General features: G+C 41.3%; 1 protein-coding gene across 5 annotated transcripts in view; it reads right to left on the reverse strand.

Moving 5' to 3' along the window:
* Positions 1-16,602, reverse strand: part of NAV3 (neuron navigator 3) — a 1,001,553-nt gene that overhangs the window by 569,159 nt on the left and 415,792 nt on the right. The gene's annotated exons all lie outside the window — the stretch shown is intronic.

The following is a 16,602-nucleotide window of genomic DNA, read 5'->3' on the forward strand; positions in this document are numbered from 1 at the left end:
ATTTGCATGCATATCTGAAACATCATAAACATAGGCAGAAACACATATAAACTAGTAATGTCCATATAAGGAACATATGAAATATGACTGTCCAAAGAAAGTACCTGCGTTTATGAAGGGCACTTCAGTGCCACAAGTTATCCATAAGGGGCCCCAAGTGCTCCATTGTGCAAAAAAAGGGGGCCTCGCAATGCTGTGGGGAGAGGGGTGGCACGCCCCCCCCCCTTGGATTTTTATGACAGGCCCCTCCTGGGGCCCGCAATCTCTGGGGGACACACCGGCTTCAACTGGCGCTTCAACAAAGGGGGGGTGTAACCAAGAAGACTAGGCGGCACGGGGGCCTCCGATGAGGCTCCCTCCCCATCCGCAACGTCTTTTGAACAACTAAGGGCCGGGGGAAACCTCCGATGAGGCCTCCGTTCCCCCGCCCATTCCTCAATGCACACTGGGCCTGGCGGGACGGGGAGCCTCCGATGAGGCTTCCTCCCCGTCCACAGCTCGCCCAACAGCAAAAGGGCCCGGTGAAGCGGGGGGCCTCCAAGGCGGCCTCCAACCCACTCTTAACCAGGCTCCTGTACTTGACGTGGTGCACAAGCCTCTCCTTGCCCTCCCAGGCCACAACGCTGTCTCTGTTCCCAAAGGAAGACCTTTGGGTCCCTCAGAGACGCCCCTCAGAGCGTACCTTGCCCTGGGGGCACCAATAGGAGTGCGCTCACTCCGGCTTCACTCTGTTCGTGCCCTGGGGACACCGCACAGCGCGGTTCTCTTCATGCCCGGGGCCACCGCACAGCGCGGTTCACTCGTACTTCAGCATAATAACCTTCCCGGGCTTCAGCGGTAAAAGTCCTTTGGCGGCAATCCTGGCGAGCGCTGACAGCACCAGGGGACAGAGAAGTCAAGCGCTTCCAATGCTCTGGGGCAGGCAAGATCGAAGCACTGTCCAGGCACTTTGCAGACAGTTGCAGCGGTCAGGGGGCCACGGCACCCTGCCCCTGGGGGACAACAGCAAAAGAGAAAGGAACACAGGTAGCAGGGCCCAGCAGCAGGCGAGCGCAAGGTGGATGCAGGCAAGTGGCAGCTCCTCCAGGTAACCAAGCAGGTCACAGGTCAGCACAGCAGCAGCAGTCCATGGCGGTTCCTGGTGAGTCCCTTCAGCAGCATTGTGTCCAGTTCCAAAATGTCACCAAATTGTGGGGAAAATTCCTCTGTACTTCTACTCAGTTTTACAGTGTGTCCACAAAGGAGGGGAGAGGAGGTTCCAACCAGCTACACCTGGTTCTGGGAGTGGCCCCTCTCTCCTCTAGCACAGGCTCCAAACATCAGTTGGGGGTAAACAACCGTATTGTGTGAGGCCAGGGCACAGCCTTTACAAATGAAAGTGTGCCCCACCTCTCCCTTCTTTCAGCCCAGGAAGACTATTCAGAATGCAGATGCACCTCTGTGACACCTCCACTCTCCTGTGTACAGGCTGTCTGAAAAGTATGCACAAAGCCCAACTGTCACTCTGCCCAGATGTGGATTGGAGTCAAGCTGCAAAACACCAGAGTCATAAGCACAGAGAAATGCACACTTTCTAGAAGTGGCATTTCTGTAATAGTAAAAAAAAAAAACACTTACACCAGTAAGCAGCATTTCTTATCACCATTACAACCATACCAAACATGCCTATGCTACCCCTCATAAAACAGACAATACCCCTTACACATAAGGCAGGGCATTTCTAATGCAATCCTATGAGAAGGCAGCACTCACAGCAGTGGGACACCAAGTTAGGCTGTTTGTCACTACCAGGACAGGCCACGCAACCTGGCACATGTCCTGCCTTCTACATACATGGCACCCTGCCCATAGGGCTAGCTAGGGTCTACCTTAGGGGTGACATAGGTGTAGTAAAAGGGGAGTTCTGGGCCTGGCAAGTAAATTTAGATACCAGGTCCCTGTGGCAGAAAACTGGACAGGTTTGAAAGGCTACTTCAGTGGGTGGCGCAAGCAGCGCTGCAGGTCCACTAGTAGCATTTAATTTACAGGCCCTGGGTATAGAGATACCACTGTACAAGGGACTTACAGGTAAATTACATATGCCAATTAGGTATAAGCCAATCATACCAACATTAGATGGGAGAGCATCTGCATTTTAGCACTGACCAGCAGTGATAAAGTGCTCAGAGTCCTAGAGCAAACAGCGAGAGGTCAGAAAAAATAGGAGGAAGGATGCAAAAAGTCAGGGGATGAACCTGCCACAAGGGTGCAGGTCCAACAATTTAAATGTTGATTTTAGAAAGATTTAGAGTATTTCGGCAACATCCATTTAGTATTCATTGTTTTCCTGACAAAGCAGGCATGTCTGTCACTTTTTTTTTTAGAATGTGTGCTTTTGTCAGGGTTATTGTACAAATATTTGAAATGTGTTATATCCAAAAACGTGTCAAATTTTTAATGTAAAGCACACTGAAGGAAAATAAAAAAAATCCATTGAAAATAACACTTTTCTTTTGTAATATATTGACACTGTAGAGCAAGTTTAACGAGACATGTATACATAAAGAATGAAAATAAATTCTAGTGTGGCACAGTATAACTTTTAGCTGGCAGGTCTCTTTGTTTACAATGCTTATTTCCACACACTGTAGAGAATAAATCAGTAGACGGATGAGTCCCTGAGTGCCTAATAAATAAAAAATAAAAAAAATAGTATTTTGATACCAGAGGTTCCACAGTACTCACTCTAAATCTGCTGTGTCCCCCTGAAAACTACCGGAGGTCTCTATACTGGACCTGTGTGACTGCAAGGCTATGCAGAGTCCAATAAGTGTAGTTTGCCTGATCTCACAGTAATGCAGATGATGCTTGAGCTGTGGGGCCGCAGGAGTACCGCTACACCACAAAAAAATATAACAAAATAAAATAAGCACAAGAAATATGGTGTGAGGTTTTGCAGATGGTTGGCTGCCCATGGGGAGTTGTGCACATGGCCTGCCCACGGGCTTTACAGCCAACCCATGCCATGCATGGCATGGAGGTAGATGCAGCCAACCAAACACCATGCACAGCCTAAAGAAATATTTAGTGAGGGAGTTGTGTGAAAAAACAGAAATGCACTAATAAACTAAAGGGTAAAGTAATGTTATAGCCGGGTATGGTGATAAGATCTTAATTTCCATTACAAAACCTTAGAAATTCACTAAAAAAGTGACAGTGGTGTTATAGTTAAATAAGATAATATGATTTTAGCTTATGTTTAAAAATAATCTATGTTGTAATAATATAAAAACATCATTTGAAAAAAACAAAAAAGAGACAGACATTCATAAGTTATAGTTTGATGAACAACCTTTAACTTGCACACCCACTATGCACTGCTATGAACCCACATTTTACATCACTCCTGGCATCTCAGTCATAGCCTATCAGCAAAAACCCTGCATCAAATTCACATCAGGACCTGAACTTAGTGCCAAGGTTCCAGCAAGGCCCTCTACTCAATCCTCTACAGTAATCAAACCCCCAGGGCACATGTTCGTCTATCATACGCAGGACAAGTTTCACACAGGGCCAACCCCCACCATGTGCAGACTTTGAACACATACAGTGGAGGTTGTCTGCAAGGTCTGGTGTTTTACTAGACTCTGCATCCAACATACCATAGGGATTGAGTGGAGGGCTTGCCAGACCATTCACCTAACCCTATGCATTTTGCCAAGCCCCACTGCGCATAGCCTTCAGCCATGTGAAGCTTGAGGTTGGCCATAGTTCCTCGTCTGTGGCCAGGCCCTGTGCCCATCCCTCCATTACCAACTAACACCCTACTTGCTCAGCCTTCAACTCTTCCCAGCAAAGCTTGATGAAAGGGTCAGTGATGATCAACTTTCTTCAAGTGACCAACCCTACTGCACCCATCCTTCAGGTTAATTCAAGTGAAAGGATAATGACATCCTTCAGTACTGCTTCACTTCTGAAATATAAGATTTCCTTTGTATCTTTTGAAAGCTTATAGACATGCTTATAGAGCCTAGCTATCATTTTGTTATATTACTCCTCCTTCACAAAGCCTATAGCATAAGGTCAGAAGCATTGGTTGATCTCATTAGTAACTTTAACATTACTTATATAAGTGAGGTCATCAATGATGTCATTTAGCATGTCATGAATGACGTAATATGTGATGTCATATGCTTAACTAGAATTGTCATATTTCAGCGGTTTTGGGATTTAACATTAGCTCACATCTTATTCCCAAATAGAACTTCACTTTAACCATTGTTTCTTTTCAATGTATTCCTGTTCTGAAACACAAGCTAAGAGCTTAGCACCTATTCTAATTAAGATGTTGCTTTGTCTACCAAACTACTGCTATATTAAAATTAGGGAGCAGTTAAGCAACTTGGAAGATGGGTAGAGTGAGTAAACCGATGTGGAAGGAGGATGATGTACTTATGCAGGTGTCCTAACTCTATTTTAGCCCCTTTAAAAATGCATTATGCCTGAAATTACTAAAATATATACATCCCCTCATATTTTAATCTGCTGGTTTCATACCTGCACTACTGCCCCAATGTTCATTTGCCTAAGCCTGTTTCTCAGGAAAGGCTTCAAATTCAACAGCTCCTATTCCAACAAACTTTCATTTGGGAGTGCCTCACTTTTGTCTTGAATTCAATTTGTTAGCACTCTTTCATTAGAACTCAGTGGAGACACTGCACTTAAGTACCAGTGACTTAACAGACAACTGCTGCTGTATTTGAAGTACATATTTCATTCTGCATGTCAGAATGCTTTACTGAAATGCATGAGAAAGATATGAGAGAACTCATAAGAAATGTATACCCAGTTTAGCTTTCTACAGCACTAATCATAATTTCTATGACAAAAGAACACCCTTATTTTGTTCATTTTCTTCAACATCCTCTTTGAGGAATTCCTTTCAGTTTCACTGCTCTGATTCCACCAAGATGGTGTTTGGGTGTGCCATACTTCTGTCATAAATACAGAATGTCAGCACTATATTTGTTCATTACAACTCTGAGCTAAAGCTGCAATTAATCACTAGGAGCTTACTGAGAATTTGCTTCCGTTGTTGTTGTAAGTTTCATTTTGCATGTCAGAAAGTTTTACAGACATGGGTGAGTAAGATATATTGAGAACTCATTGAAAATGTAACCTCATTTTAGCTTTCTACAGCAGTAGACATACTTTCTATCACAAAAATAACCCTTTCATTTTGTTATCTTTCAGTAGTCTTGTCTGTAGGAAATATATTCAGATTTACAGCTTTGATTCTATCAAGATGGCCTTCAGATGTGCCATACTTTTATTATAAACACAGAATGTTAGTGCTCTGTCTATTTATTAGAGCACTGGCGAGTCAACTGATAGGCTGCTATTTGAAGCACATGTTTTACTCAGAGTATCAGTATTTATTCTGGTATGACTGTGAAGGACAGTGTGAATATATCGAAATGTGCTCTCTTGTTAGTTAGCTTCTGGAGAACTTTCCATAGTCATGAGTGAAAATGCTTTCCCCCTCAAATATCATTCATCAAATCCCAGCATTTTGCAAAGGGTAAAAGCCTGAGAACCCGCCAGAATTCCTAAAATTAGTATAGCACCACCAACAAATGATTTATATTCAAATATAATCTATTATCACCCTTAATATGTGTCCGTTTTTCTGACCCTCAAAAACAGGCTTTCACTACAATCCATTTCAACGGGGATCATGACAACACAGTTCTGTAATGGGTACAATATCATGTTGCTGCTGTTGTTGCAGCCAGCCAGTCAAAGGGGGTGGGGGAGCCTCTTTGGATTCAAACAGGCTCTGGAGGTCAGGGTGTGCTCACCCAGCTATATATTCAGCTATTTTTCAAGACCCAGGGGACATGAAAAGCACAATTATTTCATTTTCGCAAAGATTTTTCAGGTTTTATTTTACTTTTTAATTATATACTTCATGCCCTGGTCAACGTAAAAACTCACAGTGCACAGCTTTGGCATTATATAGAGGGTTAAGGGCACAGAATGTGACCTATAGCCACATGCTCTATTTTGTCTCGTGCAACAAGAAACCGCTGCACATGGCCATTCACAGTGTGTTTGTTTTCTAACGCAAGGTTGTGGCCTTCCACATGCCTTGTTTAGGAGTCTTGTTTTGAAATTCTGGCCAGACCCTGTCTAGACATCCTGTGAACTAAGCTACCTTTCCCAACTCATCTCGCTTTGATTTTCTTACAGTACTTTCTCATGTACAGTTTTCCCATATTTTTGTTCCTAGTCAGCAGTCATCCCAATATCATTAGTTGTCACGTATTGTCATCTTTGTGTCATGCAAGACTATTTGACAGTTTGTTTTCTGTGAAAGTTCACATTCTGTTCTGTCCTAGTATGAGAGAGCGCTCTGTGTCAGGTTTAATTCTACACACGTTGTGATCACATACATCCCTCTGCTTCTCCGCATGAAAGAATCATTCCATGGGTGGTCATTTTGCAGCGCTATATTTTCATTTAGCACTCACTGTTCTCCAACTGGGGTTTCAGACAAAGCAGGTACATGTTACTACCTAAGATACTTGTCCTATACCCTTTAAATCCACTTTATTAAGAAACCTATGGGCTTTAGTTTATACATCCCAAAGTCTCTAGGTCCCCAATAAACTGAAATTTGCAGGTGCGACATTGCTGATGCTTGTGCAATAGGAAGGTAGTGGTTTGACCACAGTGGTTTCCCAGCATGAAGCTCTCTGGTTTGTAGCAATAGCCACTATCAACCTTCGGAACAAATGAAACAAAACCTACACCAGCACATCTTAAATTCACTTTGGATGAGATAAGCACATTATGAGGCCACCAACTGAATATGTGGAAAAGATGTAAAGATAGTGGTACTGACGCACAATATGTGAGACACATGCTCAGAAAAACAGGTTGTTGTGTGACGAAACCACACATGCCATTACTATGCATGCAGTTACCCCGCAGTCATTACAATGACCACAATACTACTGCACATTCAATTATGACAATTTTGACCACAAATATGCCTTTACCACTCATGTCTTTACAAAGAAAATTTCATTCTAGAGGCATGTTTGGTAAAGGCTTATCTGTGGTAAAAATAAGCTGTGCATATATATATATATATATATACACAAATGCATAAATAAAAATTTGTTTTTGTGTGTGTGTGTGTGTATATATATATATATATATATATATATACGCACATTTATATATTTTATACATATATATATATATATATACACATATACATATCTCACGCTAAACCCTAAAAATCACCACCCACAAACCCATACATTCTACCCACTCTAAACCCTAAAAACCCCTTAGCACCCAAAAAACCCATACCCACCCTAAACCCTAAAAACCCTTTAAAAACTCTTTACCACCCAAAAATTCATACCCACCTTAAACCCTAAAACACGCTTACTACCAAAAACTCACATCCACCTTAAAAAAAAACACCTACCACCCAAAAACCCACACAAACTCTAAACCCTAAGAACCCTTTACCACCCAAAAACCCATACCCACCCTAAACCCTAAAAATACCCTTACCACCCAAAAACTCATACCCACCCTAAATCCTAAAATACTCTTACAACCCAAAAATCCATACCTATCCTAAAATTACCCTTACCACCATAAAAATAACCTTTTCTCATATATATATATATATATATATATATAAATATATATATATATATATATATATATACATAAGCAAGAAATAAGACATGAGGATACCAGAACAATGAAGCACAGTCAAATTAGTACATCTTTCTCGTGTAATAGTACTGATGACATCAGATGCAACTAAACAGTTAAATCATCGCACACATGTACATTATGCAAGTTACTACACAATATGCATTACTGAATGCAACACATCTGTTTAAATTCTTTGATGTAACGTGAATTCACATCACAGTACGATGCAGCACCTAGTTACTTATTTTGAATGCCTGCTAATATTCCCTTTCACTTGCTATCTCTCATCCGTCCTGTTTCTTTATGCCCAATGGCACATCCTCACAAAATTATCCTTGCAGCACTCACAGTAGTCAGGAGCACCTACGTAGGAAATGGGATCTCCATCTATTAAGCTGTATCACTTTTTTCACCTCCTCTTTAGCAATAGTGTCAGGGGTGTTGAAGGGGGAATAAGGTGGATGACGTATTGGATGCATCTAACATTCAAAGGATTCTAAGTTTAATTTCATTTGGAAAAGCGTTTGCTAAAATCAGGGTAACGTTCACATTCTCTAGAGGGAATATTCATAAATGCTGCTAAAATAATGGCACACTGCAAAAATCAACAAGATACCATTTGGTTATAGATATGCAGCCTGGCAGAGCTGACTCAGACTTACATTTTGCTGGCCCTCAAAAATTCAACAAACAAGGTGATGCAAGGAATGTTTTAGGGGTTAATTGTTGCCAATAATTTTTTGGGTTCATGGCTTTTCCCAACAGAGGCCAGCTATATGCAAACCAACCTTGGCCCAACTCGACTAGGAGTAGGCCAGTTCACCTTCACAAGTGAACATGTGTAACCATCATCCTCCCCCTTACACCTACATCACTCACTGTGCCACTCTATTGGACAAAGCGCCCCGCCCATATGGAGGCACAGCATTTAGGACCCAGGACCACCGTGGCCTGGGTCCTTTCTCGATCCGGTGCCTGTTATGCTATTAAATGTGTTTGACCAATGACTTTGTGTTTCACCACTGCGCATATTAGTTGCTCAATGTTCACCAGTAGCACATTACATTTGGCATTTAGGTTATCTGCCTATTGGCTTTAACATGGCATTAGACATTACATTTGGTATGTAGGTCAGCTGCCTATTGGCTTTAACATGGCATTAGACATTACATTCTGTATTTAGGTTAGCTGCCTATTGGCTTTAACGTGGAGTTAGGCATTGCAGTTGAGACATTGCAGATGAGCTGTGTTTTTCCAAGCTGTGTTTTTCCACATGATAGACCAAGCTGTTTTTCTCAAATTGAATTCACACCAAACCTTAGCTAAGAGAGCGTACATTTGGTGTTTTCCCTTCTGCTCAGCCCTGGGAAGAGGAGGGGTCTAGGAGATCCGGGCAGTCTCCAAAGGCTTGTTTTCCTTTCACAAGTCTGAGAGGAGGGGCCACGTTTTTGGAACGATGGCCCTGGGCAGCAGCGAGAGAAGGATCTTGACTTCAGGCAGGAACAGACGTCAGTTGCCTGTCTCCCGTTTGGGTGGAAAATCTCTTTCTCGCAGTTGAACCGGAGTCATCAACTTGCAGCCATTAGAAAGATGAAGCGGAGTGATAGACCCTACGGTGATGCAATTTTGACTTTTATGCTTTGCTTTGAAGTTATGCTATAATATAATCACATGTATTTGCTGTGTACATTGCAACTGAGAAGTACTTTGATATATTTTGCTTTCATTGCTGCGACTACTTTTAAACGTGTGCTTCCAATCTACTAATCCCGTCTTTCAGGAACCTCGTGGTGAAGTAATAATAACAATAAATGTCTTCTTTAAACTAAGAAGTACATCCAGAGAAGTTTTGTAAGCTTGGTCATAAGATAAGAGAAGGAAAGCAGAACATTTTGGCGTTAATTGGCAGTTTGGGAGTCGGAATTGGAGATTGGAAGTGCACTATTTAAAAGTGTAATTGTTTTTTCTTGTTTAGAGAATTAAAGAAGCACCATGTTTGAAAATGCATGTGAAGTTAAACTGCCTTATGGTGCTGTGAGAAACGTGTTTTCTTGTTTATCAGGACTTTGTGAGTCTTGAGATGAGTGCTTTGATAAAGCATATTTAGAAAATGTGCCTTTTGAAAGAAAGGATGTCCCTTTTGTTCTTGACAGAAGGGTTTGGATACTTTTGTCTGCTTACAGAAAAATGCAGGAGAAATGTAGGCATGAAAATAAGAATTTACGTGAGCAAATTAGCCAGAACACATTATTGCAAGATAATGCTGAAATATATAAAACTATTGTAGTAGAATCTGGCTTTTCCCATTCCAGTAATGAGAAGGTTAAAAAAAAAAGGTGAGCCTCAGTGTGAGCAGAGCGTAGATTTGCAGAGAAGCCCACGGTTGTTGGCAGTTGAAGTGCATTCCTTAACAGATTAAACTGAGAACACAGTTAAGAATGTTATTTTCAGACCGCTTTTGCAAAGTACGATGTTTAAAATTAATTCAGACAAGGCAGCAGTACTGTCGCAAAATGTGCAGTTACTGGGAATTCAGTGGAATACAGAAAATAGACAGATGTTGTCACAACTAAAACAAAAGATTTTAGAGTTTCTTACTATTTGCACTAAGCAAGAGACACGGAGTTTCACAAGCTTGTTTGATTTTGGGAAACAGTATAGCCTTCATCTGAGTGAAATCTTAACACTTTGGTACAAAGTAACTAGGAAAAAACATGAGCAGCTGTGCGCTTTTGATTTGGCAAATGAAATAATTCAGACTTTAGATTTCTGCGCAGTGCAAGAGGGAAACACTGATTTACATGTAAATTGGGAACAGGGGAGGACAAGAGTGCCCCTGGAACTTTGGATTAAGCTTTTGACTTGTTATTGGGCTTTAATAAATACTGAGCAAATGACATTAAATGATAATGTAATTCTGAAACCTGAAATATCAAGCATGCAGTGGGTGATGAGTTCACCTAAGTCTCACAGTATAGGACAGGCACAAGAGGCTAGTATCATACACTGGATCTGGTACATGCAAGACAGGGCTAGAGTCACTGCAGCCCTACATGAACAGGTGTCACAAGCCCCTTTTCAGGATGAGGAGAGGGTGCAGGGAGTACCACAGGTAAAAGAGTCACCAGTGAAATTGAGTGCACCATTTGAATTTGTGTCCCCTGAAGATAAAAAGTGTGCTTGTTTGACTAATGATTCATTGAAATGCATGAGTACTAAAAGACAAGGGAAAGCAGTGCTATGCAATCCAGTTACTGAAAAGTTGTTGTCTACCACAGGAGAAGGAACAGAGTTGTACAATGTGTGTCAGACTTTAAAGCAAGAGCTGCTTGAGATGTGTCATTTTTACACTGATTCTTGGTTCACTACCAATGGTTTAGCTGTTTGGTTTTCCACATGAATTGCACATAACTGGTTCAATTCCCTTGCAGATGTTAAAAAGCAAAATTCAGAGACAGAAGTGTCCACCCAGAATTCTGACTTAGTGGAGATGGCTAAGTGGGTGCACCAGAAATGTGGACATCTGGGAGAAAAAGCCACTTACAGGTGGGCAGAGATTAGAGGGATGCACATTCCCCTAGATTTGATAAAAACTGTGATTTTACAATGTTCTATTTGTCAGCACGCACAACAGCAATCTGTCCCACAAACAGTCAAAGATCAGTTGGGGAGAGGAAAATTACCAGGACAGGTATGGCACATTGATCAGGTTTTAGGGGGAGTGATTGCTGCAGATTACCCAGTCGAAATCAAAATGATGCTGCTAACTAGAAAATAATCTGATTCATTCATACAGATTGGAGACAGAATTGCCCAACTTGTCAAAAGTGCAGTGAATGGAGGTTTGGTAAAGAAGGAGTCTGCCCCAGCCCTTCTGACAGTGTAAGGAAAGGGAAGCTGTGGTGCAGCAGATAAAAACCTCAGTGCTAAGGTGTGGGTTGAATCCCCAAATGACCCTCCAGAATCTGCAGAAATTATAACAGTGGGCTCCAAGATTATAAAACAAGGAAAGGAAGAGGAAGGACACATTCCAGATGACAAATGTTATTTGCAAGAAAAGTCATACTTTTTTCTTTTGAAGATCCTACCACGACTCGCCCCTGACCATGAGTGTGCTGTGTGGTCTCCCTTCGGGTGTGTGGGGTTGGGGGAGGGACCGAACCCCCAACCTGAACCTGATTGATTAAAGTATAAACCCCATGGATCCATTTTGCGCAACTGGCGCCTTCAGTTCAAGTTCTACATGGGATCAATATAAAGTTTGTCAACTTGTTTGATTACATTCTTCCACTGGAACTAAGCAACCTTAACAGTTAACTGTCTGTGTTTTTTCGTGTGGAACTCTGACTTTCGCTTACATTCCAACAAACCTTTCAGGTGGACCGTGTACCTTTACATGAGTAGAACTCATGCTACATCAACTTGCTGTTTTAGAGACACTATTATCCCAATCAGAGTATATAAGTTTCAGTCTTTTCATTGTAGCTGTATCTGATTTGAAAGGTTAGGAGATCAATATGTTAATCCACTTCCATTGCTTTACAGTGATTGCTTTCAAATCTGATTTGCTTATAATGTTTTTTTTTGTTGATGTTTTTGTTTTTTGTTTTTGTTTGAAATAAGAGGTATGTAAACAAAATTCATTGGTCATAGGGTGGAGTGTTATGCTATTAATTGTGTGTGACCAATGACCTTGTGTTTCACCACTGTGCATATTAGTTGCTCAATGTCCACCAGTAGCACATTACATTTGGTATTTAGGTTAGCTGCCTATTGGCTTTAACAATGCATTAGGCATTACATTTGGTATGTAGGTCAGCTGCCTATTGACTTTAACATGGAATTAGACATTACATTCTGTATTTAGGTTAGCTGCCTATTGGCTTTAACGTGGAGTTAGTCATTGCAGTTGAGACATTGCAGATGAGCTGTGTTTTTCCACATGATAGACCAAGCTGTGTTTTTCAAATTGAATTCACACCAAACCCTAGCTGATAAGAGAGTGAACATTTGGTGTTTTCCTTTCTGCTCAGCCTTGGGAGGAGGAGGGGTCTAGGAGATCTGGCCAGTCTCCAAAGGCTTGTTTTCCTTTTCCGAGTCTGAGAGGAGGGGGCATGTTTTTGGAACGATGGCCCTGGGCAGCAGCGAGAGAAGGATCTTGACTTCAGGCAGGAACGGACGTCAGTTGCTTGTCTCCCGTTTGGGTGGAAAATCTCTTTCTCGCAGTTGAACCGGAGTCATCAACTTGCAGCCATTAGAAAGATGAAGCGGAGTGATAGACCCTACAGTGATGCAATTTTGACTTTTATGCTTTGCTTTGAAGTTATGCTATAATATAATCACATGTATTTGCTGTGTACATTGCAACTGAGAAGTACTTTGATATATTTTGCATTCATTGCTGCGACTACTTTTAAACGTGTGCTTCCAACCTACTAATCTCATCTTTTAGGAACCTCGTGGTGAAGTAATAACAACAATAAATGTCTTCTTTAAACTAAGAAGTACATTCCAGAGAAGTTTTGTAAGCTCGGTCATAAGATAAGAGAAGGAAAGCAGGACAGTGTCATGCTGGCCTATGATGACTTCCTGTCATCTCACCTTGCGAGATATCAGGGAGGGTGCAAGGGGAAGTGAGAAAGTCGCACTACGTGTGCATCACTTCCACCTGCAAACGCCTTGATCACCAGGAGTATATAGGTTACCCTGCCCTTGGCCTCTGGCTTTTAGAAGCAAAGCATCATGGCAGCCGCGGGCAGATCGTGGGATCTCTAATCGTCAATTCACCCCTCCCTAGTCAGCAGAGGGATCCTCCAAAGTAAACTCCCCAGAACAGCATCAAGGGTATGGTCCAGCTAACTAGAGGATGTAGTCACAAGCTTGGGACTAAGGCGCATAGATCACCTGGGGTGGGGGAACAGGGCTGAAGCTCCTGGCCACCTACTCGCAAGCCCCTCAGGCGGCTTGGTGTTTGAGGACCGTGCCGTGGGATGAGAACAAGGGTGCAGTAAGACGGGACCGCCCGTCATCACTGCAGGTGGTTACACTTGTGTGGGCCAATGGAGTTTGCGATTGCGGAAGTTCTCTGGTGTTGTTGGTGTACAGGTGTTCATCAGTTGATTTTAGTAATGTACATAATGCCCTGCATATTGTATGATGTTTCCTCATAATTATTTTCTGTGTGCCACTATTATCTGACCTTAGTATGTTTTTACCACATATGATTTTTAACTAGGTATGTTTTACTTGCTTGTAATTACAAAATGGCACACCAATCACTCAATCTGTCAGTTCTTATTGTGCCTCATTTGGGATGAGTTGGGGCGTGGGCTAGACTGGGGGAATCTGGGTCCCAACAATAAATGTGGCACACAGAGCACGGGATTTGCTTCCTATGACTGCTGTACCACAGATCTCAAGTTATACCTCACATGAACTGCAGTCATCTGCAATGTTCTAATGTTCAACATTGTGAAATTGCAACTCTTTCTTGGTAGGAACAACAGCTGTATTTCCCAGCTTTATAATGCTAACACTCCTTGTGTTTCTAGTAGTGATACATTAATTAACTGTTTAATTGAAATATTCAATAGACCAAAGCCAGACAGGGGTGAGAATCTGGCCCGGCTGTTCAAATGGACTGTTCCTAATGGAGCATAAGATTTAGCCTGAGCAATTGCTTGCAGCTGAAATTAATTCCACCATTACTCCTGAGAGATATTAGTGGCAAAGAAGTTAGCATATGGTGACTAATTAACTTACATTTAAAAGCCTAACAGAAAAATAACATAGTAATGTAAAATGTGCACGTTTGAAATATGATGGACCATGTGGCCATCATTGGTATTAGACATCATGTTTAGCATGAGAGATTTAGCATTTATATTAAAGAAAGATCTAATACGAGTAAATGCTAAGAGTGTTCTATTAGCATGAATATTAGAATTGAAGAATTAGATAAACATGAATGAGTCGTACTTACATTGATTTAAATGTATTTTATTAACGTGAGTTACATGTATACAGAAAACAAATGCGTGTTTAAATCAGTTCTGACATGTCGAAATAATGTTTGCAATTGAATAATTTGCTTTGCATATTTGAATCGAATTTTAAGGTGCGCAATAGGTTTTATTAATGTATCAATTGTATTAACATGTATTAGGATGTTCTTAACTTAACTAAGCATGAAAGATTCATTTTGCAGCAGTAGAGGAAAATTAGTTGCTTATTCTGTTTCCTCTGACATGAATTCTTTCCCTAGGTTGCTGATGTGATGTTGAATGTTCTATTGTATTGAAGGTGAAGATCTTGTTTTAGTATTAATTATGTAGCAATATTTGTTCTAGCTGTCCAGCAAGACAGGAAGCTCATGCTTCTCATGTGACCTGTCTTAGCTTATTTGTATACTGTGAGAGAGGATCCTGATGTTGAAAAAATTAGATAAAGTAATATTTTGTCTGAACTGTGTGAAATTATTGAAATGACAATGCTCTTTTCCGGAATAGTTGCTGACTTGGTGCCACAAGCAGCCATCGGACACTGAATTTCACCTGAAGGACCAATCAAAAGACCAGGAATATTTCTAATTAGTGAGGAAATTTGGAAACCAGAGAGTTAGTTCATTTTGGAGTTGGTTAGAGTTAACCTATTCCTGTCTTATTTCTGCTGCTGTCACCTTCTGTCTTCTTCAGTCGCCTGAAGAGTTTCCCCTTAGTCTTAATTGCCTCATTCAGGCATGCTGTTCAGTACTAATATGCCCAACTAATTCTGAACTGTCGATCTGTCCTATGTGCAGCCCATGTTCTGCACTGTCCGGATGCTGCTGTCCACTGAATTTGGGAGAAAGTGGCGGTTCTAGCTGATGAAGTATTGCTGTCCCATGAGGAGAGGTATAACTAAATGTGGTTTCTTGTTTTCGTTTACAGTTGAGATAATTACCCCAACATATTTCTATAGAGAGTAACCCTAGCTAGATGATTTTTCTAAATTATTTGTCTCTTCTTTGATTTCGCGCCACATGTTAGCCCGTTCCCACACATGCAAGTCTGAATTTGTGTTAGTGACAGGAATGGCCCAGCCCTGAAATTGTTTGTGAAAAACTGTATTTTGGTGATTTACCGATGTCACCATCATCTACTTTGAAATCTGATAGAAGTAATGTGCATATTGTGTTGTTGCTAAGCTATTGTATTCTTTTGGAGTGTTTAATAATATTGATGATTAGTAGTTTAAATCTTTTCAGACGTTTTAGTCAGCCTGTGGTTTTCATGTATGTTTATAATTTAATTTTGCGTACCAAATATGTGACATTAATTTTGGGATTGTAATAAAGCTTTGAAATTACATTCAGGTTGAGTTTGAGTTAGTGTTAAATTGTTCATAGTGTCCAGAATTGTTGATGGTTTTGTGTCACTGATTTGTGATTGAGTGAATCTGACTACTACACTCTTCGTCAAGTTCAAAGATCTAGTTGACCTCGATTGGTGAGAATAGGGATGGTGTCTCACCAGCACGCTTGTGGTTTCTCAACCCTGTGGCGGGTGAAAGATCTCTTGTCAGCACTCCCATCCCTTTGTTGTTTATGGCAGCAGACTTTTTCAGTGAAACAGGTATGAACAGACATTGGCCTAATGCTCACTGTGCTACAGGAATCAAGCTATACTGCACTGCTAAGTACAGCCTTAGCAGTGCAGTATAGCTTGATTCCTGGGGTTGCTTTTGCTGCCTTCTGGGAGGATCCTGGACTGCTCATAATGGCATGGAACAAAGAATGATTTGCTCATGGATAGTCTTTTTCTAGAGTAGAATGAAGGGCCAAATACAATAAACTGGAACGTGACCCAAGTGATTGCCAGTGGATGAGATTAATTCAAG

This window comes from Pleurodeles waltl, chromosome 4_1 (assembly GCF_031143425.1).
Source record: "Pleurodeles waltl isolate 20211129_DDA chromosome 4_1, aPleWal1.hap1.20221129, whole genome shotgun sequence".
NCBI classification, from domain to species: domain Eukaryota; kingdom Metazoa; phylum Chordata; class Amphibia; order Caudata; family Salamandridae; genus Pleurodeles; species Pleurodeles waltl.